The 20,110-nt window shown below is 38.8% G+C and overlaps 1 pseudogene; it reads right to left on the bottom strand.

Annotated features, from left to right (window-relative positions):
- Positions 1–17,698: 17,698 nt before the first annotated feature.
- Positions 17,699–19,042, bottom strand: LOC115832440 (annotated as a pseudogene).
- Positions 19,043–20,110: the final 1,068 nt, after the last annotated feature.

Here is a 20,110-nt window from a genome sequence, read left to right as displayed (position 1 = left end):
TGAAATAATTCTATCAAATAAAACTATATTACTATTAACTGAAAATAATGAATAATATGGGAGATAAAGGGAAGAGGGGGACTTTGTGTATTAAACAAGGGATGTGTTTCTCCCCTACAGCCATTAGACGGCTTACTGCATATCTGGTATAAATCCTGCCAACGTTGGCTTGGAGGTGTTAGACTTCTCAAAGAACCTGCCCCGGCCCTTCCCAGCCTACCTGCTTCTTTCTCTATTGCCTTTATTTTTTTGTTAATTCTAAATTCAAATTACCTTAAGCTTCTTAAAGATTTTTAAATATCCCATTTTTATGGTTAACAGAGATTTCCTAATGTCTGTTCTTTGCTTAAGTGACATGTGGTTGTACGGATGGGTTCTGTAGGAAGTCCATATGCAGCCTGTAAATAATTTTAAAATAATTCTTATTGAGGGTTGGGCTCTAAGATCAACATTAAGTCTCCTAAACTTTTACTGTAATGATTCTAAGCCTCTTTTGAAATTTTCCAAATTGTTAGTTTGTTGTAGCTTGCATTTTATATATCACCTTCTGTTTTGAGATTACTGTATTTAAATCTTTAACTTCTTGTTCTTTTATCTCCAATTTTTTTTTAAATTTAATTTACAGCCTTAATTCTAATCTAATCATTTTAAGCATTTTTTGCTAATCTTTTAATTGTTTAGCCCATTAGTTATTTTAAGAAGATATACTTCTTTATTTTAATAACAGCTTGAGGAAGTGCCTAAGCCAGTTGTGAGCAGTGGTGAGAATGCACTTTGTAGACAGAAAAAGTGAAGGAATTTTTTTCCCTTAGACTCTCTGCATTTACATCACTCGCTCCCTGTAAAGAATTTCCCAGGCCAAATGAAGATTCTGCAATGAACTTGCCTAGTCATTTGCTAATCTTGCTAGAGTCAGAAGCACCATCATTCAGATGGGATACTGGAATCGCAAGAATGGAATTGCTTTCCATAGACCATTCAGTCCTCATATGAAGAACCGTGTTCTTTAATACTCCATCATCTCCAAATGACAAAACCATAGGGTTTGGAGTAAACTATGACAATTTCCATTCCCTAGTCAGGAGCTGTCTTTGTGCAGTGCACTTGGAGAACTGAGCCATGCAGTGTACTAAGCCTTCTCCGGAAGTTGCCAGCTTTCTTCTCTTATTTGGTGATTACTAATTAGATAGAGAACTTTTCCCTTTCCTTCTTTTAAAATCTTCCTTTTTTTGTGTGGTTAACAGAGATTTCCTATAGTCTGTTCTTTGCTTAATTGACATGTGGTTGTACATATGGGTTCTGCAGGAAGTCCATATGCAGCCTTTAAATAATTTTAATTTGTCATCAATCATTCACCCTTGAACCAGTCTGCCACATACTTGAAATACACGAGTGAACAAGAAAGCTAATGATGAAATTTAGTGAAGAAAACAGACTGTAGTTATAAATTTTTTTTAAGTCTCTTATTTCTGAGTCCTCTGTACTTAGCTGACATAGCATCAGTTCTGATGGCCGTAAGGCATAATTTCTTTTCACATGTAGTATACATATTTACTTTTCATAATCTTTGACATACATGTTGTGTTCAATTAAGTATTGTATTTGCCCTCAATATTAGTGGTATTTTTAGAACTATCATATTTTCTGTATTATAGAAAATATAGAAAAGATATAAATTCTTCTATATTTAGAAATATTAGTTATTTTAAGAAGATATACTCTTTAATAACAACTTGAGAAGTGCTTAAGCTGATTGTGAGCAGTGGAGAGAATGCACTTTGTAGAAAAAAAGGGAAGAATTTAAAAAATTTGTTTAAGTGGAAGAATTCTTCTAAATATAGAAGAATTTATTAACATCCAATACTTTAAAAGAACTTTCTTTAAGTAAGATATGCTTGCATCTCCAATAAGAATATTATTTTTTGAGTTTTTCAATGTGTTCTTTGTTCCACTGGAAACTTAGAGTCATGAGTTTATGAGCTGATTTGGTCACCTTCCTCTGCCTTTGTTCACCGTGAGTTCTGATGTCTTAGTGACTTAGTTCTTAGAAGTTCACACCTTAGTTTGAAACAGATTCTCCACAGTGGTCCCCAAAACATTGTCTGCATATCCATAAGAATTGAGTGCTATGGGTGTTAACATGCATGAGATCAGTTTGCAGCAGCAGCAAGTACAAAAGGAGAAGAGGAACATCCGTCGAATGAGTGTGTTTTGTACATAACTTCAGATACTTGTGAACATGCCTTATATTTGTCCAACAACTGTCAGAATAAAGAACATTCTAAAACGAAAAAAAAAAGAATATTATTTTATGTTATTTGGATTGATTCAACTCTACCTAATTTATAAATTATTCTTCTGAGCACTCTGCCTGCAGGAGTGAAAGGGAAAGGTGGGATTAGTGAGCATAGGGTCTGTAAAGAAGGAGAATCTTGGTTCTGTACTGTAGCTAATTTTGCAAAGCTACCGGATAACACTTGGAATTGTTATACAATGCTTAGTCTCCAGGTAATAGTACCTTTAGTACTTATTCTCATGTGAAGAACTGACATTAAATCTTTGTCTTACTTCAATACAATGAACAAAGGATTGATTTAAAGTTGATCCAAGTACAATGAAGAAGCTAGAATAAATGTTAATTAAAAATCATCTTAAATCGTTATTTAAAATTTATGTGTATTAGACTATCTAATGTGATTTAACTGAAAAGCTTTCATATTTCTCTTTGTAACCCCTATAAAGTTTTCAGCACAGTCAATTGCATATAGTGATTTTATTATAAATGTTAGTTGAATTGCTACGAAATTGTGTAGTTTTAGATAATCTCCAAAGATGTTTTTTAAAATTTCTTTTAAACAGTAGATTGTCAAGAGCCCAATAGGCTAAGTGGGGCTTAGCATAAATATGCCTTTTATAGCTCTTAAAAATATGAATTTAGAGTGTTTTGTATCAATGTGATATAGAGCATGTAACGTCAGATTAAATAAATCAAGCTTTCCATATAAACCCCTTTCATGGGCCATCTTATTGCTGGTCGAAAAACACAGTAAACAGAACTATAAGACTAGCTTGAGGCTACATCTTATAGGCAGGGGTCACTTTGTTAAAATTGATAACCATTCATGTAGTTTGGCTTCATGAACTCAGAAGCCTACAGGATAAATAATAAACCAGTGCTCATTTCAGGCTGCTACCTGAAATTCCAAAAATATATCATCATTATTTGGTAATGGGAAAGGTAACACATTACATCTTAGTGTTATTTCTTCCTGAGAGAGAAGAAATAAATGGGAATGTCGTGAAGATAGGAAGGCTGGAGGCAATGAACTGGTTGGCATACTCCGGGGAAAGAATGAACAAGACTACCTGCAAAGGCGATGGGTGCTGAAAAGAGTTTAAGACAACTTCCTCTCCCTTTTGCTATGCTAGCAGTATATATGTGCATAAACTACACATCCAAGATTTTCAAGATAATTTGCATTCAATGATTCTCTCCTGGTATCCATAAAAGCAGCAAAATATTTATTCCAGTGTAAAATGAGAGTCCATGGATTAACAAGAGGGAAAACAGAATTCAAATTTTAAAATGCCCCGCTCCCCTACCCCCATGCACAAGAGAAACATTTTCTTTCAGTCTTCTGCAACTAGAGATGGACTTGATTAAGCAACAAGATTATGGGATAAGAGATAAGAGACGTTCCTTTTCCCTTTTGGTGGTAGGTGTGACTTTACCAAAGAATAGAAGAGGTGACATATCATTGAGATCCTTATTTGGTTTTAAAGAACGTAAGTCCCAAAGTGTGGGCAGATGCCCAGGCAGCTACAGAAAAACATCATTCCTGTAGGGCCCAGCAGTCTGGTCTCACCGACAGAGCAGCAGCCTGGAGTGTGAGCAAACACTGTGGCCCCACACCCACAGATTCCTCACCCGTCTTTCTTTCTTCTTTGTTTCCTCCCCAACCTCCCTTTCTACTGCTCCATTTCTCCATTCATTTCCTTGTCTTTTTTTGCACTCTTTCAGCTAGACAGTACATATTTATTGACTGTCGGTGTTTGCCAGGCCATAAATAAGACACATTTTCTGACCTTCTAGAACTGACAGCCTCACTGGAGAGAAACACAATGAACAATAATAACACAACTACTACTATACATATATCGGAATGACTAAAATTAAAAAAAAACTGGAAATGCTGATGAAGATGTGAAGTAATAATTTGTAGATTTCTCGCACATTGCAGGTGGGAATATAAAATAGTACAGCCACTTTGAAATAAGGTTTGCAGTACCTTATAAAGTTAAGCATATATTTACTGTACAACACAGCCATCATACTCCTGAGTATTTACACTAGGGAAGTGAAACCTTATGTTCACATATAAACCTTTATGAATCCTCACAGCAGCTTTTAAAATAATAGCGGAAAGCTGGTAACCAACCAGATGTTCTTCAATGGATGAATGAATAAACAAACTGGAGTACCTGCAACCAATGAAATATTATTCAGCAATAAAAATGAACAAACAGTTGACACACAAGACAACTTGGATAGTTCTCAATGGCATTGCATGGAATGAAAAAGACAATCTCAATAGGTTGCATAAGGTATGATTCCATTTATATAATATTATCACAGTGACAAAATACAGCCATGGAGAACAAATGAGTAGTTGCCAGGGACTAGGTTGGGCTAAGGTTTGATTATAAACAAATAAAATGAGAGAGTCTCTGTGGTAGTGTCTTTTGCCATGTTGAACCCACAGCTGGCATCTCCCCAAAAGCAATGCCAGGTGATTTCCCACAAGGGAGTGACCCAAACTGTCCAGAGAAGGGGCTGGTTGGGGTTCCAAAGAGAGAAGCCCTAAATGCTGAGTGATCAGTGCAAAGCATTTATTAAGGGAATATGCTTACAAATGGTGAGAGAAAGGGAGTGTTCTTCCTAGGTATGCCTGTAGCAAGAAGGTCAGGGTAGGCAGTTTATATGAGCTTTAAAGGGATTTGGCTCAGAGCCAGGGCCAGTTTCTTTGGGCAACAACCTAGATACCTTTCAGTGCCTGAAGTCAGTACCTGAAAATGTTCAAGGCTCTGATTTAGGTTCAAACCTTCTGGGAAAAACCTACAGCTGTCTGTGTCACAGAGAAGTCAAGGCACTCTGCGTTTTTTTATTTTTTTAAATAGAGACAGGGTCGCGCTCTATCACCAAGGCTGGAATGAAGTGGCACAATCATAGCTCACTGCAGCCTCGAATCAACCTCCTGGGTTCATGTGATCCTCCTACCTCAGCCTCCCGAGTAGCTGGGACTATAGGTGAATGTCACCATGCCCATCAATTTAAAAAAAAATGTATAGAGATAGGGTCTTACTATGTTGCTCAGGCTGGTCTAGAACTTCTGGCCTCAAGTAGTTCCCCCGCCTCAGCCTCCCAAAGTGCTGGGATTACAGGCATGAGCCACAGTGCCTGACTCATTCTGTGATTTTTGGTCAGGACACAGAAAGAAATCAGGGGAACTGGAGGACCCTACATAGTGGAAGAGTTCTATATCTTGATTGTGGTGCTAGTTACATGACTGTGTTTTAGGCGATAACATTTCATAGAACTACATAACCTGCACTGCCGCCCTCCGCCACCACAATAGTACATGCAAATACTGATGAAATCAAAATATGGTCTGTAGTTTAATTTTATTGTACCAATGTCAGTTTAATTGCTTTTAAGATGTTATCATGAGGAGAAGCCAGGAGAAGGATATGCAATATTGAACAACCTTGTGAGAAACTTCAAAAAAAGATACACAATTAAAAAAAAAAAAAAAAAAAAAAAAAAAAAAAAAAAAAAAAAAAAAAAAAAAAAAAAAAAAAAAAAAAAAAAAAAAAAAAAAGGATATGAGCCTTGACTGCCTCCTTGACCAACCTTGGCTGGAGCTTCGATGGTCGCTCCAGATTCCCTAAGGCTGCTCCTGCATCCCAGTGTCACTGCTAGGGTTGATGGAACTTCTAAAGAACAGTTTTCCAAAGAAAGGCCAGACCTTCTCAGTTTCTATAGAAATTGTCTTTCTTACCAACTTAAGCATCATTTGAAGAATTCTATCAGTATATACTGGGACAAAGGAGTAACAATGTTTTCTCTTGGTGGCTGGTATCAACAATGTAAACTGCTGCTCTCCAATTTAGGAGCTTCATTTCCTTTAGTAGATGCTATAAAATGTGATTATATGCTAATAAAATAAAGTTTTCTTTTCATCTGTCTTACAGTTATGAACAGGCTGCCACTTGTTCATAACAAAATAACCTTCATTTACTAAGTTCATATTGAATAGTGCTATATATTTTTCAACCCTTTTAACTGATTTCTATCTTTTTATTTAAAGTGAATTTCTTTTGGGCAGTATATAGTTGGGTCTTGATATTTTTAAAAAGATAATCTGTAACTTGTTCCTTAATCGGGGGTATTTAGACCATTTATATTTAATACAATTATTGATATTGTTGGGTTAAAATTTATAATCTTGTTTTCTATTTGTTATGTTTGTCCTTTGTTCTCTTTTCTTTCTTTTTCTGCTTTATTTTGGATTGAGTGTTATGTATAGTTCCATTTTATTTCCTTTGTTGGCTGGCTGTGACTCTTAGTTGTGTTATTTTAGTGGTTGTTGAAGGGTTTAGAATGTGTACCTTTAACTTATCACAGTCTACCTACAAGTGATATTTTACTATTTTATACACAAAAACTTACAACAGTAAATCCCATTTCTTCCCTTCAGAGCTTTTTGCTATTTTTGTCATATATTTTACTTCTTTGTGTGTTATAAACCTCATGACACATATTTTTGCTTTAAGGTGTATTATCTGTAAACAAATTTAAATAATATGTAAAAGCCTTTATTTTAATCCATGCAGTTAGCAACCATGTGATGATCTTCATCCCTTTGTGCATATCCAGGTTTCTGTCTGGTATCATTTTCCTTCTGCTTGTCAGACTTCCTTTAACATTTCTTGTAGTGAAAGTCCACTAGTAATAACTTCTTTTGACTTTTGTATTCTAAAAAATCTTTACTTCACCTTATTTTTGAAAAATATATTTGCCAGGGAGCAAATTCTAGACACAGTTTTTTCTTTCAATGTTTTAAAGATGTTATTCTTTTGTATTGTTTCTGATAAAAATATTTTGTCATCATTATCTTTATTCTTTTGCATGTAATGGATATTTTCTCTGCTTTCTATTGACCATTAGTATCAAACAATTGGATTATGATATGCTCTGTTGTAACTTCTTCCACGTTTCTTGTGCTCGAGGTTCCCAGATCTCGGTTTTATAGTTTTTCATTATATTTGGAAAATTTCAGCTATGATATTTTTCAATTTTTTTTCTAACCCTATCTTCCTCCTTCAGAGATTCCAATTAATACATTTGGCACCTTGACATTGTTTCATAGTTAACTGGTGTTTTATTTATTTGTTTTCTTTGTGTTTGTTCTCACTGTGTTTCATTTTGCAGTCCTTATAGCTGCCTTTAAATTCAATCTTTTCACCAGGAAATATCCCCATCCAGCGTGTTTTTCATCAAAAGCATTGTAATTTTTATCTTTAGAAATTTTAACTGAATTTTTAAATATCTTCTATGTTTCTCTTTACCAGGCCCAATCTTTCTGCTAGTGTCTTTAACATATGAAATGCGGTTATAATAACTATTATAATGCCCTTGTCTACTAATTCAATCACCTTGACATCTTTAGGTCAGTTTCAACTGACTGACTTTTTTTCTCTCATTATGGACTCTATTTTCCTGCTTCTTTGCAAAAATTATTTGCAGTAATTTTTGACTGAATGCCAGACATTTAAAGATTTACCATGTTGGTTGCCAGATGTTTTTATACTAATATAAATATTCTTGAACTTTATTCTGGAACACGCTTAAGTTACTTGGAAATAGTTTAATCCTCAAATCTGCTTTTGTGCTTTGTTGGTGAAAATCGCAGCATTTAGTCTAGGGTTGATTGTTTCCCACTACTGAAGCAAAATTTGTCTCAGTATTCTACCTGATAAATTGTGAGATTTCCACTCTGGCTGTTGTGAACAGGTGCTAGCATTATTCCCAGCTTATGTGACCTCCAGGCACCGTTCCCTCTAGTCCTTTCAGCTAGTTTTCTCCCTGGCTTCCGCATGAAATGATTCATAGTCAACTGAATACCTAATGAGGAAAACTCCTGGAATTTTCCCTCCATGCATCTCTCTCCTCTCTCATACTCTTCCTGCGAATCCTAGCAGCCTTGGCTTTCCCATAATCTTGGCTCTGTCTCCTCATTTCAGACTTCTAGGTGCCAATGTGTAGCATTCTAAATTAATATTCATGAAACTGATAAGCTTACATGTCAAAAAGCTCATATGGCCTGATATCTGAAATGACCTGGTTTCCACTTAAATTCTTCCTCTTTTCATAACTGTAGGGAAAAGTTTATCTACCTGGTTAATGGGGTTCCTTGGGCCCAGGTCAGGAATACAAAGATTCCACCCATTTGATGGGGCCTGGTTTAAAAGCAACACTAAGACCAGGAGAATGTGCAGAGCCAAAGAAGAGCAGAAAGCCAAAGGCTGAGCTAGATTGGTCCTAGCCATAGGGAGCCGGATAACCCAAGCAGAAGGGGCCAGCAGTAGATGTCCTTTTCTCAAGGAGACTGACCCAGGCACTCTTCATCTATTCCCCGATAGCATCAGGCACTCACATTTTTCATAGGTTTCATCTCTGTATATCCCCTGTATATTTTCTATGGCCTCTGGCCTATAAATTTTACGAAGACATCAATTACATCTATCTTGTTTATTGTCATCTCACTTGGTCCTAACATACTACCAGGTTCAGAGAAGGTGCTCAACACACATTTGTTGAAAAAATGCATCTCTTTCATGAATTATTGGATGAAAAGTCAAATCGCTTGAGACCAGTCTCATTGACCTTCTCTGTTGCATTCAACAGAATGATGGCTGCAACCTTCTTTCTGCTTCATACTTTTCTCCCCTGATTATGTTCTCACTCCTCATTGTTTCCCAATCTTTCAGTTTTTCTCAAACCCTGTCCACTCCTTATATCTGGGCTGGCAAACTCAGTAACTGTGGTGGCCAAGAAGGTGATGTGAGCAAGCATTCTTGTTGATTTTAAGAAAATTTGAAATAAAGGAATCCTTAGCCAAATGGGAGAATACAAGTCTCAAGTAGAGGCTTCAATATATTTTTTAATTTAAACAATTCTGAGCTGGCCATAAATATGTTTTTTGAGATTCATCAGCTTCCAGGTTTAAATGTCAGTGCTCTTCAGCATTTCATTTTCTCCTGAGGGTTCAACATTATTTCTATCTTGATAATTCCTGGCCTCCAAACTGGACTAAACATAGCAACTTGGAGTTATGCATTCATTTCAAATGTATTATATCCCCAGTAGAACTCAACTTACTCTATAATTCTATGTTCTTATCTATTTCATGCTTTAGTGAATTGGCACCACAGTCTTCTCATTCACATACCCATAAACTTGGAATTATCATAGATTTCATTCATTTATCCAGTCCTCACAATCTATCTGTCCCTGTGTCTTAAATTCTTCCTGCCATCCTCACTGTTAGAGGTTTAACTTAAGTTCTTCTTATCTCTCATCTGTTCTTTCACCATATTTTCCATTTCAGTGACCCCAAAACCTGGAAGTGAGGGAGAATCACCTGGCGCATTTTGTAAAAATAAATATTCCCAGTCCCCACCTCATACCCATTGAAGCATGATAGTAGAGGATGAGCCTAGAGCATTCTCAAATGATTAACTAACCAATGTGGTGGGTTTTTAAAGATACTCATCAGCCAGGCATGGTGGCAGGCACCTGCATTCCCAGCTACTCGGGAGGCTGAGGCAGGAGAATGGCTTGAACCGGGAGGCAGAGCTTGCAGTGAGCCAAGATCACGCCACTGCACTCCAGCCTGGGCAACAGAGCAAGACTCCGTCTCAAAAAAAGAAAAAAAAAAAGATACTCATCAGTAGTCTGTTTTGTTTGTTTGTTTGTTTGTTTCTCAGATGGAGTTTCACTCTTGTTGTCCAGGCTGGAGTGCAGTGGCACAATCTCGGCTCACTGCAACCTCTGCCTCCTGGGTTCAAGTGATTCTCCTGCCTCAGCCTCCCAAGTAGCTGGGATTACAGGGGCATGCCCCACCATGCCTGGCTAATTTTTGCATTTTTAGTAGAGACAGGGTTTTGCCATGTTGCCCAGACTGGTCTTGAACTCTTGATCTCAGATGATCCACCCACTTGGGCCTCCCAAAGTGCTGGGATTACAGGCATGAGCCACCGCTCCCAGCCCTCTTCAGTAGTTTTATTGTGACATCGTATCAGTCTGCATTCCTTACATAAACCCACTGATGCCCAGGCTGCTCTCTGCTTTTGTCTTTCTAGAAAGTGCATTACTCTAATGTGACAAAGAGAGACCGCGGCTCCAGGTTCTGCAGTACAGCCCAGAAATGTCTCAAGCTCACGAGACTGTACGAGTCAAAATGCAAACTGAGAGCCAGTACTATGAGTTAGAAAATTATCCAGCTAAGCTCTTCATAATTGAAAATCTAACTGCTACATAAGTAATACAATTATATTCCTTAAAAATTTATCTTTTTCATGGCTTGGACAGGTGGATTGTTATGGATTGCTTAAAATAAAGCTTTCCTTTATTTTTGCTGAGAGAATTTTAACCTAGTAGTGGAAACAAGTGACAATGTGCAGTCGAGAATTCTCTACATTGAATGGCGGCTCTGCTCAGGAACTGGTGAAAATCCCCCAGATACCGTGAAAATAGCTCTCTGTTTCGTTGAACCAACACTTGATCATCTCTAACAGGAAAACATTCTCTAAAAGAAGATTTTTATAAGTAGAGGAAAAAAAGAAAACTAAGCTGTTACAAAGTTTCTCCATAAAGCTTCTACTTATGTAAAAAAAAAAAATTATATTGTCAAAGTGACAGTGCTGATTGTCAGCTCCAGGTTTTGGGACCAAAGTTGTCTGCGGGCTCCCTGTGGCAGCGCAGCTATAATTGATGAAGAGGCGCCATCGTGTGGCATGGACGAAAAATGACTTGAAGTGGTGACAAACCAGGAAATAGATGTCACCTTTGTTTTCTTGCCTTTGGAACTATTGAACTCATTACGACTTCCCTGTTTCATCTCCATCCAAATGCAATAGACGCGTGGTGTAAACATTCCTTTTGTAGCCCCTGGAATCTTCTGGGATAAGACATAACACAGAGCTGTTTCTCAAAGTGAGAATGTTTGCTTCTTTTGGAGTGAATTAGGAGCACAGTGCCCTCTTCTGGTAGATCTGGCACTTTGCAAAGAGAGTCGTAAATTCTTTCCTAAAACAACCCAAAGTAAGACTTAAAGAAGGACTTCAATATTGCCATATGGTTGGGTGGACGTTTGAGGATCTGCATAGGAATCTCAAATGCAATACTAACAGGATTTACTATTATTCTTACATAATAAAGACAAAAAATGTTGTCTTACTACAGCTTTTTAAAGGAAATTTGTTAGGAAATACTGCTTTTGGACCCAAACAGTGTTTCCTTCACAGTGTCTTGTGTACATTCGTGGAATATATTGAAAAAAGTGACATGGCCACATATTTCTATTCACTTCAAACTGAAACAATTAAACAATAAAATGCACCCAAATTCATTATTCATGTCCATTTGTAAGAAATGCTGCTAAATTAAAATTTTCAGTCCCAAGAACCTGAATGCTTAGCAAGTGGCTGGCATAATGGAAACACATTGGCACCATTGATTTTTTAAATAAATAGGAAGCTTTGCATTATATTATCTGTCTGCTAGAATTCAGATATGGTCCTTCTCACGAAATAGATGGGTTAGGCAATGAAAGCTGCACACATTAATTTCTATATTTTAAGTATGCTTAAAGGAAGTTTATTATACTAGAAGATAAAGTCCTTGCTTTCCAGGAATGCACTGACTACTGACTAAGGAAGAAGGCAACTACCTACTATATTTTATTGTTTAAAAAATGAATCAGATTGTTCAACAAAGTGAATTTATCTAATAATAAACTACATGTTAATTTAGTTTTCCCCAAAGGAGATATACTTCTATGGCTAATTTTGTTATTTTCTCAACTTTTACAATAAAGAGAGTATAAATGAAAATGTAACAATATAAAATTGTTTGCATGTTCTGGCCATCCTATGATGCTTATTCCTGCCTTCTGAATAGTTATAGAAGGTAGAATTTTGAGATCATAAGACATCCAGAGATGAGAAGTTTCCTTTTTCATTTAATTACCTTAGTACACAATCTTCAGAAAAAAGTAGGTGACATTGACTTCTACACTAGGGGACTGCTGCTGGCCATTCTGCAGTGTTCTGGGAGCTATTTAGGACCTGGAAACTGGCAGACTAATTCTGGGAGGATCAGATTCTGCAAGACAAAATACATATAGGAAATTGCTAGAAGAGAGGGTTTTAAATGTTCCCGACTCAAAGAAATGACAAATATTTGAGGGGATGGATGTGCTGATTACCCTGATTTTTATCATTACACATTGTATACATATATCAAAATATCACACTATACGCTATAAATATGTACAATTATTAGGTGCCAATTAAAAATGACAGTTAGAAAATACCCATAGGATTTTGCTTCCTCAAGTTGAGGATTCTGAGATTGAATTTAAGGCACACCTCACATAAGAATACTTTAACCTAGGGCCATGCGTGGTGTCTCACACCTGTAATCCCAGAAGTTTGGGAGGCTGAGGTGGGTGGATCACCTGAGGTCAGGAGTTGGAGACCAGCCTGGCCAACATGGTGCCCAGTTTCTACCAAAAAAATACAAAAATTAGCTGAGCACAGTGGCGCACGCCTGTAGTCCCAGCTACTTGGGAGGCTGATGTAGGAGAATTACTTGAACCTGGGAGACAGCGGTTGCAGTGAGCTGAGATTGTGCCACTGCTATCCAACCTGGGTGACAAAGCGAGACTGTCTCCCCACAGGCCACCTCCACCCCAAAAAAAGAATTCTTTAATTTAGAAAGAATAAAGCATGCCAAGAGTTAAATTTGCCCTTTTCCACAGAAGAGATGGTGCCTGTTTCTGGGACACAAAGCCAGACAAGAGTTTCTTAATGTGCTTTTCTCTTTGGTTTTAATTTGAAGGATTCTAGAAAGATGGCAGTTTGAAACTTTCTCCCACACTGGTCTGCTTTAATACCTGACTTCCCATTATTCCTTTCATGCAGTGAATCCGATACTCTCCTATAAGCTCCGCATATTCCAGGTACTTAGAGAATGGTAGAGCAAGGGGAGGAAATTTTCAATCTGTTTTTCAAGATTTATAGTCTGGTCAATACAATGTCTCCATATAAGAAGCAATGAGGCACAGTAAAAAATGAAAGACACTGGCTGTCCTGCAAGCCCGGGGCCAAGGAATGGAGTTCTACCCAGTGAGTGTTTTCCAAGGCCACACTCTTCACGTCCATTTTCTCTTTCAACCCTGAAAAGTCTGTAAGGAATTTCCAGGCATACAAGTGTATGATGTGAAAGGTCACATACCAGTCAGGCAGAGAATCTGGAATAATAATAACAAAGATTCTAATGATATAATGCAATAGGGTTTGGCTGTGTCCCCACCCAAATCTCACCTTGAATTGTAATAAATCCCATATGTCAAGGGCAGGGCCAGGTGGAGATAACTGAATCATGGGGGCATGATTTCCCCCATACTGTTCTCATGGTGATGAATAAGTCTCATGAGATCTGATGGTTATGTAAATGGGAGTTCCCCTGCACAAGCTCTTGCCTACTGCCACGTAAGACGTGGCTTTGCTCTTCCTTGCCTTCCGCCATGATTGTGAGGCCTCCCCAGCCATGTGGAACTGTGAGTCCATTAAACCTCTTTCCTTTATAAATTACCCAGTCTTGGGTATGTCTTTACTAGCAGCATGAGAACAGACTAATACACTGTTACAATAACTAGGAGACAGACTTTATTGAGGTTAACTTACATGCCATTTTCTATACTACATAACCATCCTATGAGGTAGGTACAATTATTTTTAATGTTGCAGATGAGAACACTGAAGTTTAGTGAGATTAGATAATTTCTCTTTATTCCCTCCTCCAAAATAATAAAGAATATTCAGTGAGGATTTGGACTCTGTTCCATCTGAGCATTAGATCCATGTTCTTGGGTCTCTGCTAGGATGCTCTCTTGTCTGGACACTGAAGCCCACAAGTCAGACACTACTGCGCCATCTTCAATATTTCTTCTCTGACAGCATGATCCATTATGCCAATTAGAGTTCAGGGGGAAATCCTAAAGGCTGAAACGTTATTTGGATCAAGACACAATATCTTCAGGTGCTTTCTGTTCCAAACCAAATATCTCTCAAAGGTTTAATTCTTAGCTAGTGTTTCCCACTGGTCACCAGAAAAGAGATCCCTGGCCAAATAAAGTTTGCAACATTGCAACAGTTCAGCAACATTAAAAAGACGGTGTTATTTGTTGTTTTTAATTTTAGGAATTTTCAGTATCATTAAATAGTGATAGTATAAACTGTAATACTACTTAATTGTAATACTACTACTTAATTCTAATACTACTACTTAATTCTAATACTACTTGTTGCACATATGTGATACAGCAGGCATTTTGCAAAATGTTTAATATAGGGCACCTAATTTAGTGCTCACAAAAATAATAAGAGGAAGAAACTGTTATTAGCCCCCATGTTATCAATGAGAAAATGGAGGCAGAGCAGTTAAGTAGCTTGTCCAGGGGAAGAACTACTTGTGATCACTATAAATCTCCATATAGCCTGGGGTAAGCTTCAGTTCACAGTTCAAATTTCCCAAGCATATTTGAATTTTGAACCCTATTGGCTACAGTGAATCATGAGATTAGTTTCTTGAGGAGATACTTCGATAAATGCCACTGTTAACAAGTAATACTAATATCGAGAAGCACCCTGTTGCCAGCCCAGTACTGAATGCCTTGAATAGAATATTTAATTACTCCTGGGATAAGAGTATAATCTTTTTTAGGATGAAAAAACAAAGCCTCAGAGCAGGTAAGAGATTTGCCCAAGATTAGGATGCAAGTGAGGAACAGCGCTCCCCAGGCTGTGCCTCTGAGCCCATGTCACCTTCTCTCCTGCCACATCGCTCTACCGGCAGCCATATTGTTGTGCTTTGGCCCAACTTCCTGCTTTCTAGGAAAAGGAATCTTGATTTGAAGAGATCCAGAAAGAGACTAGAGCCCTGGAGAGGAAGGATCACAGAGCACGGGAATGTTTTGTCAGTAGAAGGCAAGACTCTCTGTGGGTCTGCACGGGACACAGGAGAGAGGCTGGTAATGGAGAGGGGAGGGCACCAGGGCCAGTCTTGACCAGAGGGCAGGAAGTCACCTCAGGCCAAAGGGATTGTGCGTGAGGGGAGGAGATCCAAAGTGAAAAGTTTGTGCTGGGGCTTGGAGTCAGCCTGGGGTAAGTGAGGAAATTCCTTAGAGGTCTAACATGACTTTAACAACCTCTCTGAGGAGACCAAATGTCATTCTTAGGGAGCCTGCAGGACCGCAACTGCTATCCCGTGGGGCACACTTCCTGCCTGCCGGCCCCAGCTGCACCAGGCTGTGTGGGAGACGGGGTGCCTCTGAACTGGTCTCAGAGGATCCGGCTCCTTCACTGCGTTCTCCCTGCAGAAAGCTTATTGGAAAGGAAGGCACCTTTGTCCTAGAAGGGCAATATTAGTTAGGAGGACCTATAGATAACAGACACAAACACTGGGAGGCTTTATTTCCGTGTTAGCTTTCCTAGGACTCAGGGTGCAGACACCAGATAGGGCCCGTAGAGGAAAAATTCACAAAAAGAACCTTTCTATTTGTGATTCACACCTGGAATTACTGGAGTAAAAAGCTCTGTTCACTGAAATTTCCACTATTGGCTCATTACTAATGAGTTACACATTTAAGACACAACAAGTATAAATCCTTCAAGATGCCAAAGACAACTTGCCCCAGAGATAGCAAGGAAAGCAGTGTGTTGAGGAAGGAGCAGGGAGCTCTGCTGACGGTGTTACCTCCCCAGCCAGGACTTGAGGAACTTCGGTTAATTTTAGCACATTTCCTAGTAGGAAACACTGTGTGTCGGGGGCACCTCTCCTGTCCAGGCTGGAATGTGGCTCCGGAGAGGAGAGGAGACTCACTCTTATTTGGTCTGGCTGGCTGGTGAAGAAAAGGAACAGAATGTGCTTTTTCTACAGCCGCTTGGACCCTCCTGCCACGGCACTAACTGTTCAGGGTCTTTTCCAGTACTATTAATATTCTGGAAAATTCCCTGGCTTATAAAATTGGAGAGGTAAAAACTTTTTCCTTTTTCTTACAGAACTATGGAAGAGCAGCAGTGAATCACGTCATGACCACCTTTCTTAAACTGGGCATTACAAACCTTCACAGTGATTGTGGTAGAATAGAGATCACCATTATAAAACAATGAGAGGGACTTTGGAGAACTGAACTGACTTCTTTCAGCTGTATAACCAATTCAAGAGATAGGTTTTCCTAGCTGTCTGGAGCTCCACAGCTGAGTCTAATCTAGACTCTGCAGGAGAAATTAGTTCTTTAATTAGCGAGGTCTGCTATGGGTGTTGGTGCCAATGGTGTGATGGCAATCATGTTATTTAGCAAACTTAATTTTAAACCATCCTGTTGAAAAGAAGCCTTTCCTAATGCTTAGGAAGACTTTGAGGTCACCGCAAATTTGTAAGGAGAAACAGAAACAGAACAGGACAAAGATTAAGAGATTTTGAAATTTACTCCCATATGATGTATTAAAAGGAAAATAGAATACTGGAAAAGCTTTTTAGGAAGTGATGCCATATAAATTTTATTCAAAAGCATTTACATGAACATATTTTAATTGCAGATGGATGTACAATGGCCATTATATGTATTATAGTTGACAGATTTTTCAAAACAGAAAAATATTTTTATTGGTAGTATTCCATCTATGATATTAAATTCACTACTGAATATGATGCAAACTTCTTCAGTGATGTAGTTACTTATCATCAGCTGGTGACAAAATGTTACATTCTAAGTTGATTATTCTGCTCTACCTTTTTTTCTCATTAAACTTTGTTTTAATAGGTCTCAAAATTCTGTGATAGATTTTTGGTCAAGGTGTTTCCGTTAAAAAGTAATGATTTTAAGAACTAATAAAACTGCCACACGAAAACAAAAACAAAATGGTCTACAAAACATTCTTTCCTTCTGAGGTTTTATGATGCATGGTTTATTAACCAGTCTTTTACTGTTAAACTTAAATGGCTAATTGAAACAAACAGTTCTGAGATGGTTCTTCCACCATTGATTAAGACTAGGGTGCCAACGTGAGAGGATCACTTGAGCTCAGGAGTTTGAGACCATCCTGGGCAACATAGCAAGACCTCATCTCTACCAAAAAAAAAAAATTAGCTTGGTGTGATGGCACAGGTTTATAGTCCCAGCTGTTTGGGAGGCTGAGATGGGAGGATCACCTGAGCCCAGGAGGTCGAGGCTGCAGTGAGCCGTGATGGTGCCACTGCACTCCAGCCTGGGTGACAGAGCAAGACCCCATCTCGAAAAAAGAAAAGAAAAAAAAAGACTAGGGTGAAAAGTATTAGAGATATTGTTCATTTAGCCTTCTGAACTTCCCAGGCAGACTCAGTGACTTTGCCAGCTCCAGCAGCCACTGCTCTAATGACACTTCAGCAACTGTCTATCTCATATCATGAACAGCAAAATGACCCAGAGGAGCATAGTCAGAGAAGCTCTCAGCACACCTGGGCTTGATAGGAACCATATCAACAATAGTTATCACCCAATTTCGAGAATTTAAGAACCATCTTCCAGCTTCTTACGAGAACATCAGTCAACCTTTTCCTTCCGCTCAGCAAACTTGCAAGCAATGTGCGCCGTGTGACAATCCAGTACAGGGGCATACACAGCCAGTGTGATTCGCCCTGGAGGATGCAGGATAATCACCTGAGCAGTGAAGCCGCTGCTTCCACAGGTGGGTGGTTCTGCTTTCATCAGTGATGTTGCTGCGACGAACACGTTTGACAGACACATTCTTGACATTAAAGCCCACATTGTCTCCAGGAGGAGCTCACTCAAAGCTTCATGATGCATTTTAATGGACATTACTTCAGTTGTGATGTTGACTGGAGCACAGTGTGCACGATACTGGTTTGAGAACCCCAGTGTCCACTTGGCCCACAGGGATAGTGCCAATATCCCAGATTTCGCAGACATCCTGGAGGGGCAGACGGAAGGGCTTGTCAATTGGATGAGTTGGTGGTAGGAAGGAGTCCAGAGCTTCAAGCAGCATGGTTCCATAGGCATTGCCATCTTTACCCTAAACTTTCTATCCCTTAAACGAAGGCCCGTGATCACATGGCTCCAGCATGTTGCCACCATCCCAACCAGAAATTGGCACAAATGCCTCAGTGTCAGGGCTGTAGCCCATTTTCTTAAGGTAAGTGCTGACTTCCTTAGCAATTTCTTCGTGTCTCTTCTGCTATAGGGCGGCTCAGTGAAATCCATTTTGTAAACAACAACAATTACTTGTTACACATCTGGCATGCAAGCCAGAAGGGTGTGCTCAGGGGTCTGCCCATTCTCAGAGATACCAACTTCAAATTCACCAATATCAGCAGCAACAATCAAGACAGCGCATTCTACCTGGGATGTGCCTGTAATCATGTTTTTGATAAAGTCTTGTGATGGTCACATAGCACTTGCTGGTCTCAAATTTCCACAGAGAAGCATCAATTGTGACACCGTGTTCACACTCAGCTTTCTGCTTATACAAGGCTCAGGCATACTTGAAGGAGCCCTTTCCCATCTCAGCAGACTTCTTATTTGCAGAGGGTCTCTTGTCAGTCCCACCACATGTTTAGATCAGTAGGGGTGGACTTGCCCAAATCTACCAGCCCAATGACGACAATATTGATGTGAGTCTTTTCCTTTCCCATTTTGGCTTTTAGGGGTGGATTTCACAACACCTGTGTTTCTGTAGCCAAGAAAAGCTAAACATTGCTTTGGAAAGCAGCTTCTTTTCTGACCTATTTTACTTGTACTTGAAATTTATCTTTTAGAAAAAAATGACTTACTTCTAATATTCTGATACAGTATGATTTTTAAAATAGCTTTATTGAGATATAATTCATATATATGATTCACCAATTAAATGTGCAATCCAATACTTTGGGTATATAAAAATATACATGATTTTTGAAAGCCAATACATCAGGTTTTTTTTTAACCTTTGAGTAACATGTGCTATAAAACAAAACAACTTCCTCTTCCCACCTTCTCTTTTCTATTCCAAGAAGAAACAAACCAAATTTGTTTTCTGCAGGAAGGTGTGTGTGGGTGAGACTGTGCATGCATGTGTGCGTCCTCATTAGAGGAAAAACAGAAACTGTCCATTTCTATCACCTGTTCAGAAACAAAAAAGGATAAGCTTCACAAGCAGGAGCTTGGAGAAATAAGGAGCAATATTATTCTAGAAACCATCTTTTCTGTTTGTTTTTCAAGATCTGGAGAGGTCCTGCATTTGCTGCCTGACATCCCACTCCACATGGTCTTCCAGAAGGAGCCACAAAAGTTAGGAAGTTGGAAGCCAGCCTTGAAAAGGGAAAGGAAAGGACCCAGCAAGGAAGGAAAACTAGTGGCCAGTGATCAGCTGTGTTTACCCACACTGAGCTCATAAATACGACCTGGGCAATACCTCGTGATTTGGGTGAATTGCCAGGTGCACTTGGATAAAGAGAAAACTCAGGAACACAGGAATAAGAAAGGCCAATATTTGCTCTTAATATCTGGCTGTTAAAGCAATTTACGCAAATCACACCGGGCTGAGTAAGAAGAGACCAACCAGCTGAGCAACAGCATAGGAGGGAAATTGTCTCAAGACATGGAAGGAGTTTTCACATCCTGTTAAACTTGAGGCTAGTGTTATTTTTTGCAGTAAAGCTATGGAAAATACTGGAAGGTTTGGGCAGGGAGTCTGAAAACAAAAATCGTGCTGCTTGTAATTG

The sequence above is a fragment of the Nomascus leucogenys genome, chromosome 3, assembly GCF_006542625.1.
Source record: "Nomascus leucogenys isolate Asia chromosome 3, Asia_NLE_v1, whole genome shotgun sequence".
In the NCBI taxonomy this organism is placed as follows: Eukaryota; Metazoa; Chordata; class Mammalia; order Primates; family Hylobatidae; genus Nomascus; species Nomascus leucogenys.
This window is presented reverse-complemented; position numbering and strand designations above follow the sequence as displayed.